We start from the raw sequence: 19,463 nt of genomic DNA, 5'->3' as shown, positions 1-19,463 counted from the left end.
CCATGCAATGGAATATTATTCAGCTTAAAAAAAAATACACTTTTGATACCTGCTGTGCTGTGTCAGTCCCAGCCTATTGATGGTCATGCTCTGGGCTAGGAACACAAGCAGGAGCTTCCCCACCGGGGCCAAGAGCAAGGTTCATCACTCCCAGGCCCTGGAGGTTCATGGCGCACTGAGGCTCACACGGTGAGCACATGGGTTGAGAGAACGTGAGTGCAGATCTGGGGCTCTGCCTTTATTGGGGTTTGAGGGTGAGGTGTCTAGGGTTTTGGCTGTTGGCTAGGGTCGTCACTGGCTGCTGGCTACTCTGAAGCATCAGAGGGGGAATCAGGGCCCAGGAGCATGAAGGCAGGTCACTGAAGTGGTCGGTTACCTAGGTTGTCCAGGGCTTTCTAAAAGGGGACCTGCATCGGCAGGGGAGACCTACTTCCTCATCTGGTGGTTTTCCCGGTAGCTGTGTTGCAGTGGGCAATGTGCTTTTTCAAAACAATGTCTTTTAAAACGGATGCCTCAACGATCAAAAGCTTAATGTCACGTGTTTACACTACATGTTACCACATGGACGAACCTTGAAGGCATTGTGCTGAGTGAAATGAGCCGGTCACAAAAGGACCAATACTGTGTGATTCCCCTTATATGTGGTGCCTAGAACGGGCAAGTTCATAGACACAGAAAGTAAAACAGAGATGACCTAGAGCTGAGGGGACAGGAGACTGGGAGTTACTGTTTAATGGGTATAGAGTTTCCATCTGGGATGATGAAAAGTTCTAGAGATGGATGGTGGTGGTGGTTGTACAACCAGATGAATGTACCTAAAGTCATTAAGTTGTACATTAAAAAATAGCTAAAATGGTAAATTTTGTAAAGTGGATATTTTACCACAATAAAAAAGAATGAAAACAAAATAGAAACCTCCCAGCTGCTTCCAAAGTAGATGTGCAGCCAAGTCCTGTCTCTGCTCCATCGCCCTCCCTTCGACGTGGGGCCTCTACCTGGGTCCTCTGGGCCTAACCGTTGAACCTGGCTTCCCTCTCTGGTCCCCGGCAGCGTCAGGGGCACTGAACTGGTCCAGTCTGGTCCAGACTGGTCAGGGGCCCAGGCTGAGTACACTGGGAAATCATTTGATCACCACTCCCCTGAAGCCCTTTCCCTCTTGCATTCCTGGCCCCAGGCTTTTCCTTCTTCCCAAGCCCTGTCTTCCCAGCTCTCCCTCCGCCCTCTCCTCCGCTCAGGTTCCCACCCTGCCAACCCAGTTCCCCAGCTGGCGGTTCATCCCTCAGGCTGGAGCAGGGCTGCAGAAGGCTTAGGCTGAGGTTTGGGCAATGCCTCTCCCCTGCCCAGGTGGGGCTGCCTTCCTGCCCACTCTGATGCTGTCTGCCCCAGACTCAGTGGCCACCCAGCCTGGGCCACGCTGCTCTCCCAGTGCCCCCGCCGTCATCAAGGTGGGCAGTTCGGCATGGAGGATCCAAGTGCCAACTTAGAACCAGATGGCCTGGGCGTCACTACTTACCAGCTGTGCAACTTTGGGCAAAAGCTTAACCTCTCTGTGCCTCAGTATTCTCATCTGTGACTCAGTGATGACAAATGTGTCGCTCCAAGGATCACTGTCAGGAAGTTGAGGGTGACTGTGTCACGTGATCCTCTCTGCCTACCTGGAGACCCTCCTTTCTACTCACTGAAATCTTGCGTATGCATGGACCTGCCTGGCCCCCATCCATCTCCTGTCAGAGGTCCACCAGTTGAGTATAAGCTGCTAGAAAGCACTGATTCCATCAGTCATCTTGCTTCCTCTCTTCTCCCAATCATCCAGAGCTTTCTCAGCCCTTGGAGTGACAGCTGAAGTTCCATTTTTTCTAGACCCTTCTCCGAGCCCTCTAGCTGACCTACTGGGCTCTCCTCCTCTGAGATCCCTCTCCACTGGTGGTCAGGAGCACTCCAGAGGGACACTTTTTCTCCTTTCATTTTGCTCAAGTGAAAATGGACTTCCTACATGGAACACAAGGCCTCGTCCTCATTTACCTTTGCTTCTGCGCCCTCAGCAGAAGTAAAGACAGGGGCTGCAGCAGACGCTGTTGATGGCTTGCCCAGATTCCCTGCTAGGTCGGTTGTGCCACGAGTGTCGGCTACGGTTCACAGCTACCCTTTCTTCAGGAATTGCCCCCCAGGCACAGGAGCACAGGGCATGGGACGTTGGGCTCCCCCAGCCCACAGCTGGTGGCCCCCTGACACAGGTGGACCAAAGGCCAGCCCCCCACTCCAAGTGGAACCAGCTCTGCGGTGCCACTCATACCAGAGCTTCCTGCGGGATCAGCCTCCCTCCCCTCCCCCTGAGAGCCTCCGCTCAATAAATCCTAGAGCAAGAATCTCAGGCTCTGCTCCTGGGCAACCTGACCCGGGACACTCGTTAACCAGTACTTGCTTTGTCCTAGGCACTATTCTCAGCACTTTATATTGATTCATTCAAAACATACTTTAATAACGAACCAGATCCATGACTTTTATATGTCTGTGACCCCTAAAATGCAGTGAGTTACTACTGATAGATGGTACAGAAGTTCCGTCTGTCACTCTGGCTCCTCCACTGTCCATTCTCTCTTCTGGTAGAATTCTTGATCTTCCTCCACTCCTTCACTCTCAGTGCCTGGGGTCTGAGTGGGTCTGACCCATTCCCCAGCTTCAGGGGTGGGCACATGACCCAGACTGAGCCAATCAGGGCACTCCATTTCTAGGGCCATGGTCGTTGGCTCAGGGATGGGCACATGATCCAAAGCCAGGCCAATAAAACTCAATTCCTGTAATTTCATTGGACCTTTTGGGGAAGGGAAGCTGTCATCCCACCGCGGTTGCCTAACTGGGAGGATGGGAGTCCAAGGCCACCCTGCCCCTACGTGCAACCATCAGGGAAGAAAGTAGAGCTGGAGCAGCTGAAGAGAAATGGATTCCTGAAGTTACCAACCAAGCATATGGATCGAGCCACACCAGCCTTTTAGTTTCTAGGCCAATAAATTCTCTTTTCTGCTTAATCCAGTGAGTCAGATTTTGGTTACTCCCACTGAAATTATCCCAACTAGTACAGACTGATTTCTTAACAGGATACCAGTGAACAATTATGGGAAAACTGTTAGGTAACAGGGCCACCCAATTTATGTTACATTCATTTCATTACCTCATAGATGTCCAAAATCACTTTGCCAAAACCATTTGATAGTGGTGACAACGAATGTCACATATATCCTAAAAGAATTTTGAAAAAAAATTGTGTTCCCCCATATGCTTTTTAAAGTTTTAATATTTAAAAAATCATTTTTCATGTTAAGTTTAAGTTATTGCAAAAGATGTAATTTCTCCCATACTGTAGATGTTGACATTTTCAAATAAAATTCATACCACTTTTTCAGGTATGAATTTCCACTTATGCAAGATGGGTAAGTTCTAGAGGTCTGCCTGCTGCACGACACTGTGCTTATAGTTAGCTGTTCTGTATTGTACACATAAAAATTTGTTAAGAGAGTAGATCTCATGTTAAGTGTTCTTACCCACACAAACAAAATCTCTCAGATCACTTTTAAATGTGCCTAGTGGAACCTTAATATCACATTGATTTAATAATCATCATTATTTGAACCATTTACAGAATAGTTAACGAACTCTTTTAAGAGTTAGAAATTTTGCATCATTCCTTTCCTCCTTCAACTTGTATTTCTGTTCTACATCCCCCACAGAATTCTATCCTAATAGAATACATGCTGGAAGATCTTTTGTTGATCACCCATTATTTCTCTGCAGTGAACTTGTATAAATTTAAATATTTTCCACCTCCTATAATCACAAGGTCATAAGATTTACACTTTCTTTAATTTGGATCAATTTATAATGACAATAATTAGTACTGCACAATCTATTAAAACAACAAAAATATTGACAATTAGAAAGCAAAAAGTAATTGTATTAGAAATACATATCTTAAAAAGATGGATGATTTTTTGATGACAATGAGTTTATCTAGTTGGTAATTAAAATTACTTACTGCTAGAATGAATCATACTTTGGCACCAATTCTATCCTCACTTTTCATGTAGAAAAGTACTATGGAAAACTACTCAGCAGTAAAAAAAAATTGATTCATGCCACAACTTGGATGAATTTCAAGGGCATTATGATGACTAAAATAAATCAATCTCAAAAAGTCAGATACTGTATAATTCCGTCTCTCTGGAAGTGACATTGTGCAGAGATGGAGAACAAATGAGTGGTTGGTGGGGGTTAGCAATGGTGGCGGGCGGGGAGGTGTACGTGGCAATGAAGGAGCAGCACAAGGAAGATCTTCATGGCGATGGCGTGGTTCTGTGCCGTGACTGTGGTGGTGGTGATGTGAATCTGCACACGTGATAAACGGCACAGAGCTACCCACACACATCGCACCGGTGTCAGTTTCCTGGTTTTGGTGTTGCACTACAGCAGCAGCAGGTTAACCATCGGGGGAAGCTGGCGAAGGGTACATCAGACCTCTCTGTATTATCTTTGTAACTTCCTGTGAATCTAAAATTAGTTAATAATTTTTTTAAAAAAGATGGATGCTCTGAGAAACTGGCTTCATATAAATCAGAAGATGGTCTAGAAGGAATTTTGTGACAGCCATGCCATTCAATTCTTTAAATTCCTTCAGCATAATATGCCAGGAATCATTGAATGGTCTTTCATCAAAATTAATTTTAATGCTCTATTAATGGGCAATTCAGTTAGGTCCTCCTCTAATTCTGTTTAAGACAATGCGTGGGAAATGCCCTCACTTATCAGGACTCCGTCATCAGTCATTTCTCTGGGGCCGCACAGATACTGCTCTTTCCCCTTTGTTTGGTGCCTGGAGGGTCCCCTGCTCCCAGGTCAGGGCACTTTAGTGAGACCGAGGGTAGGTAACAGGGATGCCTTCCTCTGTAAAGTGGGAGGAGAGCAATTACAAAGAGGGAGGGAGGCTGAAAACCGACTTGACGCTTTATCCAGCGCTTTATCCACACTAGCTGTCGACAGAGCAACCTGAGAAGGAGAGTAAATGGAAGCTGAGGATCTGGAAACTGTTTCTCCCTTTGAAAGTTATCAAGACATGCCATCACCCCCAGGTGAAGCCAGACCCTATTCGAAGAGCCTTTTTATTGTTGTTTTTAATTTCTACTGAACTGTATTCGATTTACAATGTTAGTTTCAGGTGTACAGCAAAGTGAATCAGTTATACATATACATGTGTATATATTTTTCAGATTCTTCTCCATTACAGCCCATTACAAGAAATTGAATAGAGTTCCCTGTGCTATACAGTAGGTCCTTGTTGTTTATCTATTTTATATATAGTAATGTGTGTCAAAGACCCTATTAATAGCTCCATTTTTATATCAGAGGAAAGGAAGCTAAGAGCACTTAAGTCATTCGCCCAGCACCACCCAGCCAGCTGATGAACTGGAATTAAAACTCTAGTGATTAACTCCATTTTCTTTCAACCACACTGTCCTGTGTAAACAAGGTCCTTGTGTTTCCCCACATTTTCATAAGAGCAAGTGCAAAAGATCACATTGGTGGGCGTCAGAAATTGCCTTATGCGAACACTGTTAACACTCCACTGGGCACACAAGTGCTGGAGAAGACTTGTTGTAGGGAAATGCAAAGAAAAACATTAATCATTAATTTTTTCCTTACCACAGCCCCACCCCAGAAATCCAGCATCACTTGTCGCAGAATTGCTGCTTTGTGACCAGCAGGTGGCACCACCACCTCACAGTTGTCTCGGTGACCTAGTCATTGCTGACTCATTGATTTGGGGGAAATTCCATTTCCTCCTCAGCTAAAGATTAAGTTGAAATGGAAACAAAGTGTGCGGCTCTTTCCTTCTCTCTCACTCTGTCGTCTTCATATGAGTGTTTTCCCCTCAAAGATGGGCAGCCTCAGTATCCGGCTCTGATTTGTTTCCTTGAATTTTGCTTCTTTGATAGCAAAGAGGATTTTAGCTTGTAGTTTTGGCTATGAGTGGATGAAGAAGAAATACACTACTGTAAGAACTCACTCGCACTTGGCTTGGATCACTTCATTTAATCCTTTCAGTACGACAAGGAGGCCAGTTCTATTTTGATAACAGTGGTTCAGACCTGGGGCACCTGGATCCTGTTTTATTGTTTTACTCTTTAATAACTAACCAACGTGTTTTGTGTAATGTTGATAAAATGTTCCAACATCAATTTTTCTCATTAGAAGTTTTTTTTTTTAATTGAGGTATAGTCAGTTTACAATGTTGTGTCAATTTCTGGTGTACAGCACAATGTTTCAGTCATACATGAATATACATATATTCATTTTCATATTCTTTTTCACCATAAGCTACTACAAGATATCAAATATATTTGGAAGTTGATTATTTACAAACTTTTATTGGATAATATGGTCTATTCTGGGTGACTACAGTAAAATGGGATGAAAAGCAAATGATTCATAAATATTATATATGATATTTTCATTTATAATCATTACACACACGTATAATATTTATGTTTACTATATAAATGTATACTTGTGTGCGTGTGTGGTGTACACTGTGGGCAAGGCCAGTGGTACGAGTCCTCCCCAGCTCACCTGGTGCCATGCCGACTTTAGGCTTTAAGGATTTGTGTACAGATGAAATGTTATTACCAAAAATCACCATATGGCAAAAGATTACCAAGCCCAATCATGAGATTAATCCAGTATTGCCCAGCGAAACCCCTTACCACGCAGATGAAGATACTGTGATCCGAAGAAGTGGTGATTTACTGAAGACACACAGTAGTAGCCGCGGCAAAGCCCCGATCCCCTGACCCTACAGCAGAGCTCCTTCCAGATGTCCAGCTGACCTTGTGCATTTAAAAAAATAATTCTAAATACAGGGCTTCTCATTTATCTCTTGATGAATGTCATCATCCTGATTGGGCTTCTTGACCATTTAGATTTCAAACATTCCTGAAATTACCCGCCATCAGTAAGCTGAGTGTTGGGAGAATCCCAGAAACCCACCGTGTGTCTCTCCCAAGAGGAATCCCCTCCGTCCCCTGTGGGGAACCACAGTCCTGGCTTTAGTGGAATTCACCCCCCTGCATTCTTCATAGTTCTAGTAATTTTCTGTTGTATTTCTAAGTCACATAGTTGAGCTATTGAGCATTCTATGAATGGAACCAGAGTGTATGGAAAATTGGGGGGTGGAGATGGTAGTAGCCCAGTGGTAGAGCACATGCTTAGCACTCACGAGGCCCTGGGTTCAATCCCCAGTACCTCCATTAAAAAATAAATACAATAAAATAAAATGTCAGAAAATCCCTTTAAGAAATAAAAATAAAATAAAATAATCTTTAAAAAAAAGAAAATTGGGACAAACTTTGCCCAACTCTAACCTTTAGGGGTTTCTCTTTTTTTGGTTTTGGAGGCAGGAGGTAATTAGTTTTTTGTTTGTTTGTTTATATCTTTCTCCACAATTTATCAAAGATTAACGAGACTGATTTCACAATCATAATTGTAAAACCTTTGAGAAAATTTTAGGTCCAAATCGTCTAAGTCAGTGATGTGCTGTCATGAGATTTCATCAGTATTCATCAACATGTTTACTCCTCAGGAAATGAGAGACTGAAAATTTAAATATGGTTTCTGCTGAGCTGGATCTTGGGTTTCTTATTCATCTATAAAATCTACTTAGAGAAAAGAAAAATAGTAGTTACAAATATTAGAACATATAAAACCTTATAAATAATGTGTAAAATATTATACAGGGTTACAGATATTACACAACACTGTTTATATTTGCATTCAGCCCATATTTAGCCCTCCAGTTCCTGCCCTGTGTTTTAAAGTGCTAATCGGTGGAGCTGTGTTGATAAAATGCTCTCCTTGACCAAACTTTCATCGGGTTCCTCTGAGCCCCCTTCTCAACTAGGCGTCAGCCTCGGGCACCCCAGCCTCTCAGTTTCAGCAAGAATCCTACTAAGTCACATTAAGGAGAATCCCAAACCCTCATCCCCAAAGCTTGATGTACAAGCCCTTGGTTTGCCTGTAGCTAGGATTCCGTCGGGTCAATTTAGCAAGAATCCCCTTAACGCTGTTTCCTCTTAGTAATTTTCCACGCACGGGCCTGGTCACCCTGCTCCGTGGCTGTCAATCCCCGCTGGTTTTTGTTGTACTTAGAGTTGAGCCCTCTCTCTCCCCATGGCAATAGTCTTTTTTTTTTAATTGAAGTATAGCCAGTTGACAATGTCATGTCAATTTCTGATGTAAAGCACAGTACTTCAGTCATACAGGAATATGCATATATTCATTTTCATATTCTTTCTCACCATGGGTTACTACAAGAAATTGAATATGGTTCCTATGGCGATAGTCTTGAATAAAGCCTTCCTTGCTGTTTTAACGAGTATCAGAATAATTTTTTCAGGCTCTGAAATCCAGGTACCATACCTGGTGTGGGCTGAGCTCTACTTCCCTTCTTTTCATGCTGCCAAGCATTGAAATGCCAGGTTTTCTTCTTTAGGCTCCTTAAGACCCACTGCTTATTAAATTCAGTGTCTTTTTAAAAAAAATCCTAGGGTTTGTCAGCCTATTTTAGCCAGTCTCGTACCTGGAAACCTATAAGCGCCCTGAAGGAGGGAGGGAGAAATTAGCTTCCCACCCCAGGCCAGCCATCTGTCCACCCGCCTCTTCGCTCACAGCCTTGTTAGACTCACAAGGGCGTGCACAAACATACACACGCACACACACCCCCACCCACCCATTCTCCTGGTAGATGCGCTGCACCGCGGGGTGAGGACGTGGGCCACCCTGGCTGCCCGATTCCCTCCCAGACCAAGCTTCTACTTAATTGCAAAGCAGTTGGAGACCCTACAGCGTCTTCCCCCACCCATGGTCACTTCCTTTAATTCTGTTAAAGTTCACAGGAAGATAATTCATCCTGTAGCAGGAGGAGGAGCAGCAAAGCTCCCTTCAAACAACCGTGTGAAACGTTCAGCGGCGAACAAGCAGCTCACGATCTAGTGGGGGTGGGGGAATCCTTCTGCCCGAAAATGGGAGTCCCAGGGAGACTGAGGTCTCTTAGAGAGTACAGTGTGCTTGGTGGGGACTGGGGGGTACCTGGCTGAGCCTGGCGGGTCGGGGACGGAAGAGCTCCCCCCTCTACCCCTGCTGGGGAGTGAACAAACAGCTTGAGTCAACGTGCAGAGGCCTGGCTCCCACTCCCTCTCACCCACCCCCACCTCTTCTTCCCCCGTATTCCACCTTATGTTCATCTGCTGGGGGCTGGCATAACAAAATGCCACAGGCTGGATGACTTCAACACAGGCATTTATTTTCTCACTGTTCTGGAGGCTGGAAGTCCAAGATCAAGGTGTTGGCAGGTTTGGTTTCTTCTGAGACGCCTCTCCTTGGCTTGCCTGTATACGGCAGCCTTCTCACTGCGTCCTCGCTTGGTCTTTTTCCTGTGTGCCTGCGTCCCCGGTGTGTCTCTGTGTGCACCTGCAGCCCAACCTCCTCTTCTCATAAGGACACTAGTCAGATTGGATTAGGGCCACTCATATGACTCATTTTACTTTAATGGCCTCTTTAAAGACCCTATCTCCCAAAACAGTCACATTCTGAGGCCCTAGAGTTTAGGACTTCAACATATGAGTGTTGAGGGGACACAATTCAGCCTGTAACACTCATCTTGGTCAGTGGTGTCACCATTCAAGACCATGAAACAACAAACATGAGAAAAGTTGAAAAAACCTGGATCCTTGAAGACACCAGTGTCCCATCTCCCTCCAGACTCCTTGTGAAATGAACAATACCTGTACCTGTTACCGAGTCCAAACTCGTTCTGCTCGCCCCATGACAGGCCAGTAAATCGGAAGACGAGGTGTTGGGTCAAAGAATAATGACTTTATCTGGAAAGCCGGCAGACCGAGAAGATGGCAGACTAATGTCCTGGAGAGCCATCTTCCCCAGGTCAGAATTCAGACTCCGTTTATACTAAAAAGGGGAGGGAGTGTGGTTGTTGCAAACTTCTTGGGGTTGGAATCCTTTGTTCTTGCAGATTTCCACATAGATCAGGTCACGGTGTCCCTGTAAACCTCCAACAAGACAAATGTTATTTTCTATTCTGCAACTTTTTATCTCTTTGTGAATGGGAAAGTATTGTATCCTTTAAGATCGGAGCCTTGAGAATGGGCTGTCCTGTATATTTCAGGCTACAGGCAACATTCTTTTGCAAAAGGTGCAGAAGCAGCATGACTGAGCACAGGAGACAGAGCACAGGGTTAGAGCTAAAGGAACAGGTCTAACATGGAGTCAGACTTGTGCTCCCCTATTACATACTTGTGGTTTAAGTCACTGTCAGTCAGGTGACCTGCCACTTGAATGAAAGTATTCCTACGTGATACATTTCTCCTGCATCTAACACAGTACCTCGCATACAGCAGGCACTCGATAAACATGTGGAAACAAAATACCGCTCCTGCTTCAAAGCCTTCAGTAACTCCCCATCCCCTCTGTTATGAGACTGAAACTCCTTAGCAGATCATATAAGACTTTCTCCCTGTTTAATGTCTGGTCTTGCCCCACGTCTCTGGGTTCCACTCACTCTACATCCCTCCCTTGGGCAGAGTCAATCCTTTTGCTGCGTACAATTAATCCACAGGGATACAGGGAGAACCAACAAGACAGCAGGGGCTGAATGTGTATTTCAGGGGCTTGGGGAGGCAGAGGTACATGGGGATGACCTGGAGGAGAGGCAGCCCTAGACGCCCTTAGGAGACAAGAGTGAGGAGCTTTTCAAAGCAGAGCGGGAAGGACCAAAGCTTGGGTGAGAGGTTAGGAGGAGCTCAAAGGGACACAGGAAGGATGCGGATCACAAGGTTAAGGAAAGTTTACTTTCTTCTCACAAAACCAGGAGCCATGGTGACGTGGGCTGCCATAGCAAAGTACCACAAACTGGGAGGATTAAAACAACCAGCACTGATTTTCTCCCAGTTCTGGAGGCCAGAAGTCCAGAGTCAAGGTGTCGGTTGGCAGAGTTGGTTCCTTCTGGGGGCTCAAGGGAGAATCTGTCCCATGTCTCTCTCGTCACTTATGGTGGTTTCCAGAAAGCCTTAGCATTTCTTTGCGTTTAGCTGCATAATTCCAATCTCTCTCCGCCGTCACATGCTGTCTTCCTTCTGTGTGTTTCTTTCTCTTTCTCTCTCTGTTCTTCTCACAAAGACGTTAGTCATATTGTTTTAAAGATCAGCCCTACTCTAGTGTGACCTCATCTTAGGTTACATAGTAATTATATATGCAATGACTGTACTTCCAAAAGGTTCACATTCAGCATCCGTGCCAAAATCTATGCTGATTTGCTAGCGTCTCCCTAACAGAGCACCATCTATTGTGTGGCTTCAACGGCAGAAATTGATTGTCTCACAGCTCTGGAGGCTAGAAGTCCAAGGTTGAGACGCTGGCAGGGTTGGTTCCCATGAGGGCTATGAGGGAGACATCCTGTGCCCCTTCCTTGGCTTGTAGGTGGCCGTCTTCTCCATCTGTCTCTCCACATCATCTTCCGTCCTTGCGTGTCAGGATTCGGTACAGCCTCTTGTGGGGCACGCCTCAGCCCTCGGCGGCCTCCTGGCGTGTTCTTTCCCGCTCCGGGGACGTCCTGGGTGGCTGTAGTTGGCACCTGCCTGAGGGCCCTGTGATGGCAGGGCTGGTATTTCTTCTTCTTGTATCTTAGTTATTGCTTGTTCCCCATAGCGCCTGACACGGCACATCCTATAGAATAGGGTCTCAGTAAAGGCCCAGGGAGTTTAGGGGCTTTATTTCCTGTGTGCCCCCAGCAGCAGGGCCAGTGCCTGCCGTTTATAGGAGAGGCTGTGCTGCAGGCTGGCAGCTAGGAGGTTAGACTTTCATGTTGGGCAGACTGGCTTCAGATCCCAGCTTGGTCTTGTTTTGGCTCTGTGGCCCTGTATTAATTCCCTAAGCCTCTATTTGCCCATCTGTAGAATGGGAACCCTAAGGATATTCACCCTATATTGCTGTTTTGAGGAAAAAAATCCTTAGTGCAGATAGAACGTTCAGCACTGGGCCTGGCTCGTGGCAAGTACCGAATAGGGGCTACCCTCTGGGGGGGCACACATGAAAGTGTGTTGACTTGAACTGTGTGGCAACATGAGACCCAGGTCTAGAAATGCGTTCACCTCTCAGCATCCCAGTGTGGACCACGGCACGTGGGGCAGTGTCTGGCTTTTCCTTTGCCGAGTCCAGCCCTAACATCCCTGTCTAGCCAGAATGGTCACTGGATGACTTTCCCACGACCAAGGCCGTCAGCAGCAACATCAGAGGAAGCTGGCTTTTGGTCATCTGCAGGCAATGATCATCTGATGCAATAATTCATTCCCATGGTTACCAACTTTGCTTTGGTTTGTTTGATCTGGGACTCCAGGTCTTTGTTACTGCATCCGTTTCACAATTCAGTTTAAAGAGAAAAAACAGCAGAGGGAGGGAGAGCCACTTGGCAGGAGACCCACAGGAGAGAGTGGGTGGGGCCTGGTTTACCTAACAGCCCCAAAGAGAGGGTGGAGAACCTTTGTTCTGCATCCCTGGCAAGTTGGAACACAGAGGAATGATGTGTTTTGGTGGCAGGATTCCACTGGCTGCAGCCAGCTAGGGGGAGAGGAAGTTAATGACGAGTAAGCCATTTACAGCCCCAACAAAGGCCCAGCGGATTCCTCATCTGCCCCGCCCCTTCCTCCTCACTTTGCAGGACTCTGGTGGGCCTGGGTAGACAGAGAGCTCGCAGAGGAATTTTAGGGTCAACCCTAGATCAAGGTGGAGCTTGGCTTCCCAAAGGCAAAAGTTAAAAGAGGCAGGCAAAAGGGCTTACCTTGCAAAAGGGTGCTGTTTTCATCAACTTCAGATGGAGGAAAGTGGTTGGAGCTTGTGGAGGAAGATCTCTGCTTCACGGGGTGATGCTGAGATATCCTGGTAGTATGGGGGGCAAGGCAGAGAGGGGTAAAGATTGATGGGGCAAAATACAGCTGGTTGGCTACAGTCCTCTCACTTTTTAAATAATGATGATAAGAGTTACCACCTCTGACATTTGTTGTATGTCAGGCTTCAAATTAGGTGATTTTCATGTTATCTCTGGTCCTCTCGACTCTCAAGGTGGACAACACAGGTCCTTTATCTATGACTGTGAAATAAACCAACCCAAGGTAAGTGACGTAAAGCCACAGCTACTTTATTATGCTTGCAGATTCTCTGGGTCAGGATTTGGAAAAAGCACCCCAGGGACTGCTTGTCTCTGCTCTGTGATGTCTGGGGCCTCGGCCGATGTGTTCCAACACCGACTCTCTGATACTCACTGATGTCCTAAACTACAATTCAGTTCTGGCACTACCTACCTAGGGTGAGCACAGACACCACAAGTTAAGAGCCAAGTCCTTTACCAGACTGTCCCCACTTCATCAGGCACCAACGCCAAGTTTTAGTCGTCCCTAAGCCACCTGCATGTCTGTTCAGCCAGCTACAAATTTGATGCTTCCCACAAACCCCACAAATTTGATAATTAATGAGAATGATTCATGGGACTCAGGAAAGCGCTGTATTTACAATGACCACTTTATTATAAAAGATACAGATAAATAGCCAAAAGAAGAGGTACCCAGGGCAAGGTCCGGGAGGGCCCTGAGCACAAGGAACGTCTGTCCACATGGAGTTGGGGCGCACCACCCTCCCATTAGATGGATGTGTTCACCAGCCCGGATGCTTTCCCCAGCCTCAATGTCCAGAGTTTGATCCGGGTTTCCTTATGTAGGCGTGGTTGATGACGTCATGGGCCCTGCAACTGAGCTCAGTCTCCAGCCCCCTCACTCCCTGGAGGATGGTGGGTGGGCCTGAAAGTTCCAACCCTCTAAACACTCAGTCTTTCTGGTGACCAGCCACTCTAGGGATTTAGGAACTCTGGGCCAAGAGCTGGGGACAAAGACCAAATGCATGTCTAAGTACACCACAGAGTTCTTGAACCTCTGAGTCTGGGTCACCTTCTATTTGAATAAGTGTTGTGGCAGAAGAATTTTCCAAAGATGACCTCAATAATTTCTCGCAGTCCACAAGCTCTTCTTACAATGAGAATTTAACCCTCTTCTCATCACGAGGTGAACTTGAATCTTGGCAAGGGCAGAAGGGACACGATGTGACTTCCGGGTCTATAAAAGGCAGTGAAGGGGGGAGGGTATTGCTCAGGTGGTAGAGCGCAAGCTTAGCATGCACGAGGTCCTAGGTTTAATCCCCAGCAGTGCCTCTTAAAAATTAAAAAGAAAAAGAGAAAAAAGGCAATACAGTTTCCACCTAGCTCCCTCTCTTGGGATGCTCACTGGTGGAACTCGCCATGCTGTAGGGAAGCCCAGGCTGCGTGAGGAGGTCTCACAGGGGTGTCCTGCTGACAACCCAGCCGAGGTCCCTTGACAGCATCAATCACTGGGCACGAGAGTGATGAGTCTCCAGATGATTCTGGCCCCTGCCATCGAATCTTCCTGGTACTTTGAGTCTTCCCAGCTGTCCTATAATAAGAACTCTGTATAGTCTTTGTCCCCATTCCTGGCACAGAGCTTCAGAAACCCTTGGAATTTCCTGAGTGACAGGAGTGTCATTGTTATGCTAATTGGGTGACTTCCGGTGGCCCCTAGGTAGCTTTGGAATAGGGGCTGGTCACCAGAAAGACCAGTTGCGATGTTAGAGGGGTGAAACCTTTAGCTGCCCCAGTCCAGAGAGAGAAGAGCTCTATTAAAGATTCAGTTTCCAGGTTGCCGAATGCACCCCTGGGCCAGGCGGGGGGCACACTCCAGCTCCACGGGGACAGAGGCTCCTGCACTTGGGCCCTTCTGGATTCTCCCTGTGTTCCTCTTCATCTGGCTGTTCACTTGTCTCCTTTAGAATAAACCAGTAAACGTAAGTGAAGTGTTTTCTTGAGTTCTCTGAGTCAATCTAGCAAATTACCAAACTTGAGGGGTGTCATCCAGACAAAAGAGGGGTAGCCTGGGCTCCCCATTAGCAGCTGGATCTGAAGCAGGGGCAGTTTTAGGGACTGAGCATTTTAACTTGCAGGTGAATACTGTCAGCCCTTGAGCTCCAAGGAGACAATCTCAGCACTGAATTGAATTGCTGGACACCCAGCTGATGCCAATGAATTGGTTGTTGATGTGGAAAAAGCTGCACACAGACTCCCCTGGACCCTAAGCTCCTAAGTTTCAGCTCTGAGATCTGAACCCAATCTCCCTGGGCTCAGGGCCCTCTCCCCACATTATGGCACCATGATAACAAAACCCCTAAAGCTCTTGGGTTCCCTTTACACTCCGTCTTCCTCTCTCCTCTAGCTGCCAGCTAACCATCATCTGACATGAAGCCTTGATACTCTTCCATCTGCTTTTATTTTCCTTTAAACCATTTATTCTCAAATTTTATTTCTGCCAAGAAACAGAGGGCAGATGTGTTCCATGCACAGCACGCTCCCTTTGGAGCCCCAGATCACAGGCTGTGGCCCAGATGAGGGAGCTCCAGGGAAGTACCACCGGAGCTAATGTGAATCCCACACTTTGTCCTTCACTCTCTAAAGCATGTGAGAATGCCAGTGGGGAGAGGGGACGCATCATTGGGATAGCTTTGCAATCCACCATAAAACGTGTAAAAAGTGAGTCCTTTGCCACATGGGGTACTTAAATATTTTTTCTTTTTATTTGTTTACTTGGAGGGGGAGGTAATTAGGTTTTATTTATTTTTTAAATGGAAGTACGAGGGATTGAACCCAGGACCTCATGCATGGTAGGCAAGTGCTCTACTACTGAGCTATACCCTCCCCCGCCAATGCTTTTCCTAATGATCAACAAGCAGCCAGCTTTGCCCCTGGTGGAGGTACTATGGTTTGAGTCCACAGCTTCAGACACTTGGACGTGGTGGACCCACCATGACAACAGGTAAATCTTCTTTCCATAAATCCAACTTGCAACCATCCCTATATTGGTTGTTTTATTGTTCATTCATTTTGCATATGTTCCTCTTTAAAACCTGAGGATCTCCAACCTCCTTCTGGTTACCGGTTTTCAGCCCAGCATTCCTGTACTCCCCGCTGGGCCACTCCCTTGTCCCCTTCCACCTGAAATCTCTACATCCTCGTTTATTGATTCCTCCCAGCTCGTTCACATCCTCCAAGGCTAAAGCCTCTTCGGTAGGTGCCTAACGTGGGAAGAGTGCTCAAGATGTGCTGCCTCAGGTGCGGTGACTCAACTCGGGAGTCCAGTTGTCTCAGTCTTCTAGGGCCACCATAGCAAAGTACCGTACTCGGAGAGGCTTAAGGAACGGAAACTGATTTTCCCACAGTTCTGGAGGCTGGGAGCCTGTTCGAATTCTTGGTGAGGCCCTCTTCCTGGCCTGCAGACAGCTGCCGTCCAGCTGTGTGCTCACACAGGGGCAGAGAGGCACACTCTCCGCTATTTCTTCTTAGAAGGACACGAATCCCCTCATGGGGCCCCACCCTTTCATCTAAATCTAATCAATCCCCAAAGGCCCTACCTCCAAATACTGCCACACTGGGGGTTAGGGCTTCAAATGTAAATTCTGGGTAGACATAATGCAGTCCGTAGCACTGATTAATGCAGTTTAGAAGATTTTAAGCGTCAATGACATCCTCCCCAGGGCTAGCTGGCAGTGCAGATGGGAAAACGCCACTCACTGTTTCAAAGAGCTTTCCATTCAGATTTCCAGTTTCCTGTTTCTCTTACGCAGCGTAGAGCAGAGGGGCTTGGAAGATAGGCATCCTGGGTTTTGAATCCTACTTTCTCTGTTGACTGGCTGTGTGACCTTGGACATGTAGCTTAACCTTTCTGTGCCAATAATGATTCCTACCTATACTATAGGATACTAGGGTCATTATATGACATAAGACGGTAAAGTGCTTGGCACTTAGTGAGCCTTTTAAAAACTGTTGGCTACTATTCTTCTCATCTAATAGTAGAAGTAAGCTTGTTGAAAAAGTGTAAAATGTAGTCCCTTGTTGAAAGAGTGTAAAATGCAGAAAAAGAAAGAGAAAGGGAAATATTGGAGGAGGAGGGGAAAATTGGGATGGAGGAGGGGTTAGGACAGGTCTCCCGAAGGATTTACTCACTGTCCTAAAGCAGTGCTATCCAATAGAAATACACTGCAATCCACACATGTGACTGCAAATGAAGCCACTCGTGTAATTTTAACTTCTCTGGTAGCTGCATTAAAAAAGTAAAAAGAGACTGGTGAAATTAATTTTAGTATATTTTATTAAACCCCATTTATTTAACCCAATATATGATAATATACTTTATGCAATCCAATATTTAACCCAATATATTGACTGCTGTATGAAATCAATCTAAAAATACCACTGGGATAGTTTATATTCTTTATTCATACACAGTCTTTGAAATCCAGTGTGCATTTTATGCTTACGGTACATTTTTTTTTCTTTTTTTATGATTGTACCATAGCGTATTTGCAAATTTTAGGCTGCTTCAGTAATTTTGCCCTTATGGATAGTGAACATATGGACATCCTTGCACATAAATTGGCCTGCAAATTTCCACAGAAGTTGAATTCCCAGGTCAAAGAGTAGAACATTTTTAGAATCTTTTAGACTCAGTGTATTTTGCAAGCTGCTTTCCGGAAAGTTTTTCCCTGTTTACATCTGCATCAGCCACAAATGATTATCATCAAAAGATAGAACTTTGTTGACTTGAATTGTAATAAGCAAGTTTTGTGATTTGCCTTAATGTAATTCAATTTTTAAAACTTTTCATTGTGGTTTTAATTTGCTTCCCTTTGATTACTAGTGAAAATGAACACTTTAGTGTTTATTAGCCATTGTATTTCTTCTGGGAATTGCTCCTTCTATTATTAGGGTATTAGAAGATTATCATGGTTTTTTTTGTGTACTTTCCCATTTTATGTGGTTCTCAATTTTATTTGTGTCTATGATTTTTTAAAAGCTAAAGCTGTTTACAAACCTGCAACTAGTAGATAAATCAGCCCTCGAGATCTAACCCACAGCATAGGGATCAGCGCCAACAATACTGTATTACATGTAAGCTTCCAAGTTGCTAAGAGAGTAGATCTTAATTGTTCTCCCTGTGAAAAAGAAATAATTATGTGACGTGATAGAAGTGTTAGCTAACACTAGGGTGGTAACAATATTGCAGTATATGAATGTATCAGATCAACACTTTGTACGCCTTAAATCTGCACAATATTATGTCAATTATATCTAAATAAAAATTCATTTTTCTAGGGGAGGGTGTAGCTCAATGGTAGAGTGCATGCTTAGCATGCACGAGGTCCTGCCTGGGTTCAATCCCCAGTACCTCTGGTTAAAAAAAAAAAAAAAAAAGAATTAAAAAGTTTAAAAAGAGAGAAAAAAGATTTTCCCCCAAAAAAGAATGTTTGTAAAAGTACCTAGCAGAGTACCAAGTGTGAAGATAATTTCTTTTCCTTTTTAAAATTAATATTTGTTTAAAAAAAAAAGCTAAAGCTTAAAAAACTTTTTGTGTCGTCAAATCTCTCATTTTCCTTACAATTCCTTCTGTTGTTCATATTCTTAGACCCTCGGGAGTCATCCAGAGGTCACCTAGGTTTCCTCTGTCTGCTTTTGCTTTGAACTTCTCCATCTTTCAGGAATTAATTTTGATACATGAGGTGAGGTATCAACGTTTACACCCCTCCCCACCCGGTCTAGCCGTTTTCCTTGCAGCACATCCCCATTCAGAACCCCTTTCCAAGTACTTGTGACCACGTGTGGCCAGCAACCGAACTGGATGGCACAGGTCTCATATTTCAGACCTTTATTCTCATGTCCCTGAGTATTTGTCTGAGTGACTTGCAAGCGCCACGCAGAGAGGATATTTTTAGCTGCTGCTGACAAATCGAGGCTCTAGGCAGTGACCGTCCAGCTCGCTGCTGCCGCAGCCCCGTCCCTTGCCATGACATCAGCTGACTTCCTCTAAGGTGCTGGAGCACTTCTTTTAGCATCCCACTCGGGGGCTGAGATTTAAGGGCCTGTCTTGGTTCCATCCTTAGTTTTGAATTCATGTAACCCATGGCAACAGTGAGGCTCCTGGAGCTGACTGCTGCGTTCAGTTTCCACCAGGCTGAACTGAGAAGTGGAAAGGAACAGTTGGCCACAGCGTGCGAAGTGGCAGCAGGGCCGCAGGGGGACAATGCTTTGGCCAACGTGATGGCCTGTTGGCCATGCGCCCGCTGAGAGGCTTGTGACTCCTTCTCAAAGCTTTCGTTAGTGGGATGAAGTCCTGAGAGCAGAGTTAGTGATGCCAGGACTCTGGCCCCATGAGTCACCTGTTTGCATATGGATGGACAATGTTTTCTGTCACAGCCGAAGTCACTCAGCTGGGTCAATCTCTCAAAACCATGCGCTTACGATT

The 19,463-nt window shown here is 45.6% G+C and overlaps 1 long non-coding RNA gene across 1 annotated transcript in view; it reads left to right on the top strand.

The window, feature by feature from the left end:
* Positions 1-5,120, top strand: part of LOC140698332 (uncharacterized) — a 40,643-nt gene extending 35,523 nt beyond the window's left edge. The window contains exon 3 of the long non-coding RNA XR_012076079.1: positions 5,022-5,120. This is a non-coding gene — a long non-coding RNA (uncharacterized lncRNA). The remainder of the gene's footprint in view (positions 1-5,021) is intronic.
* Positions 5,121-19,463: the final 14,343 nt, after the last annotated feature.

This window comes from Vicugna pacos, chromosome 1 (genome assembly GCF_048564905.1).
Source record: "Vicugna pacos chromosome 1, VicPac4, whole genome shotgun sequence".
NCBI lineage: Eukaryota > Metazoa > Chordata > Mammalia > Artiodactyla > Camelidae > Vicugna > Vicugna pacos.
The sequence above is the reverse complement of the archived record's forward strand: the minus strand, read 5'-3'. Positions and strand labels throughout refer to the sequence as shown.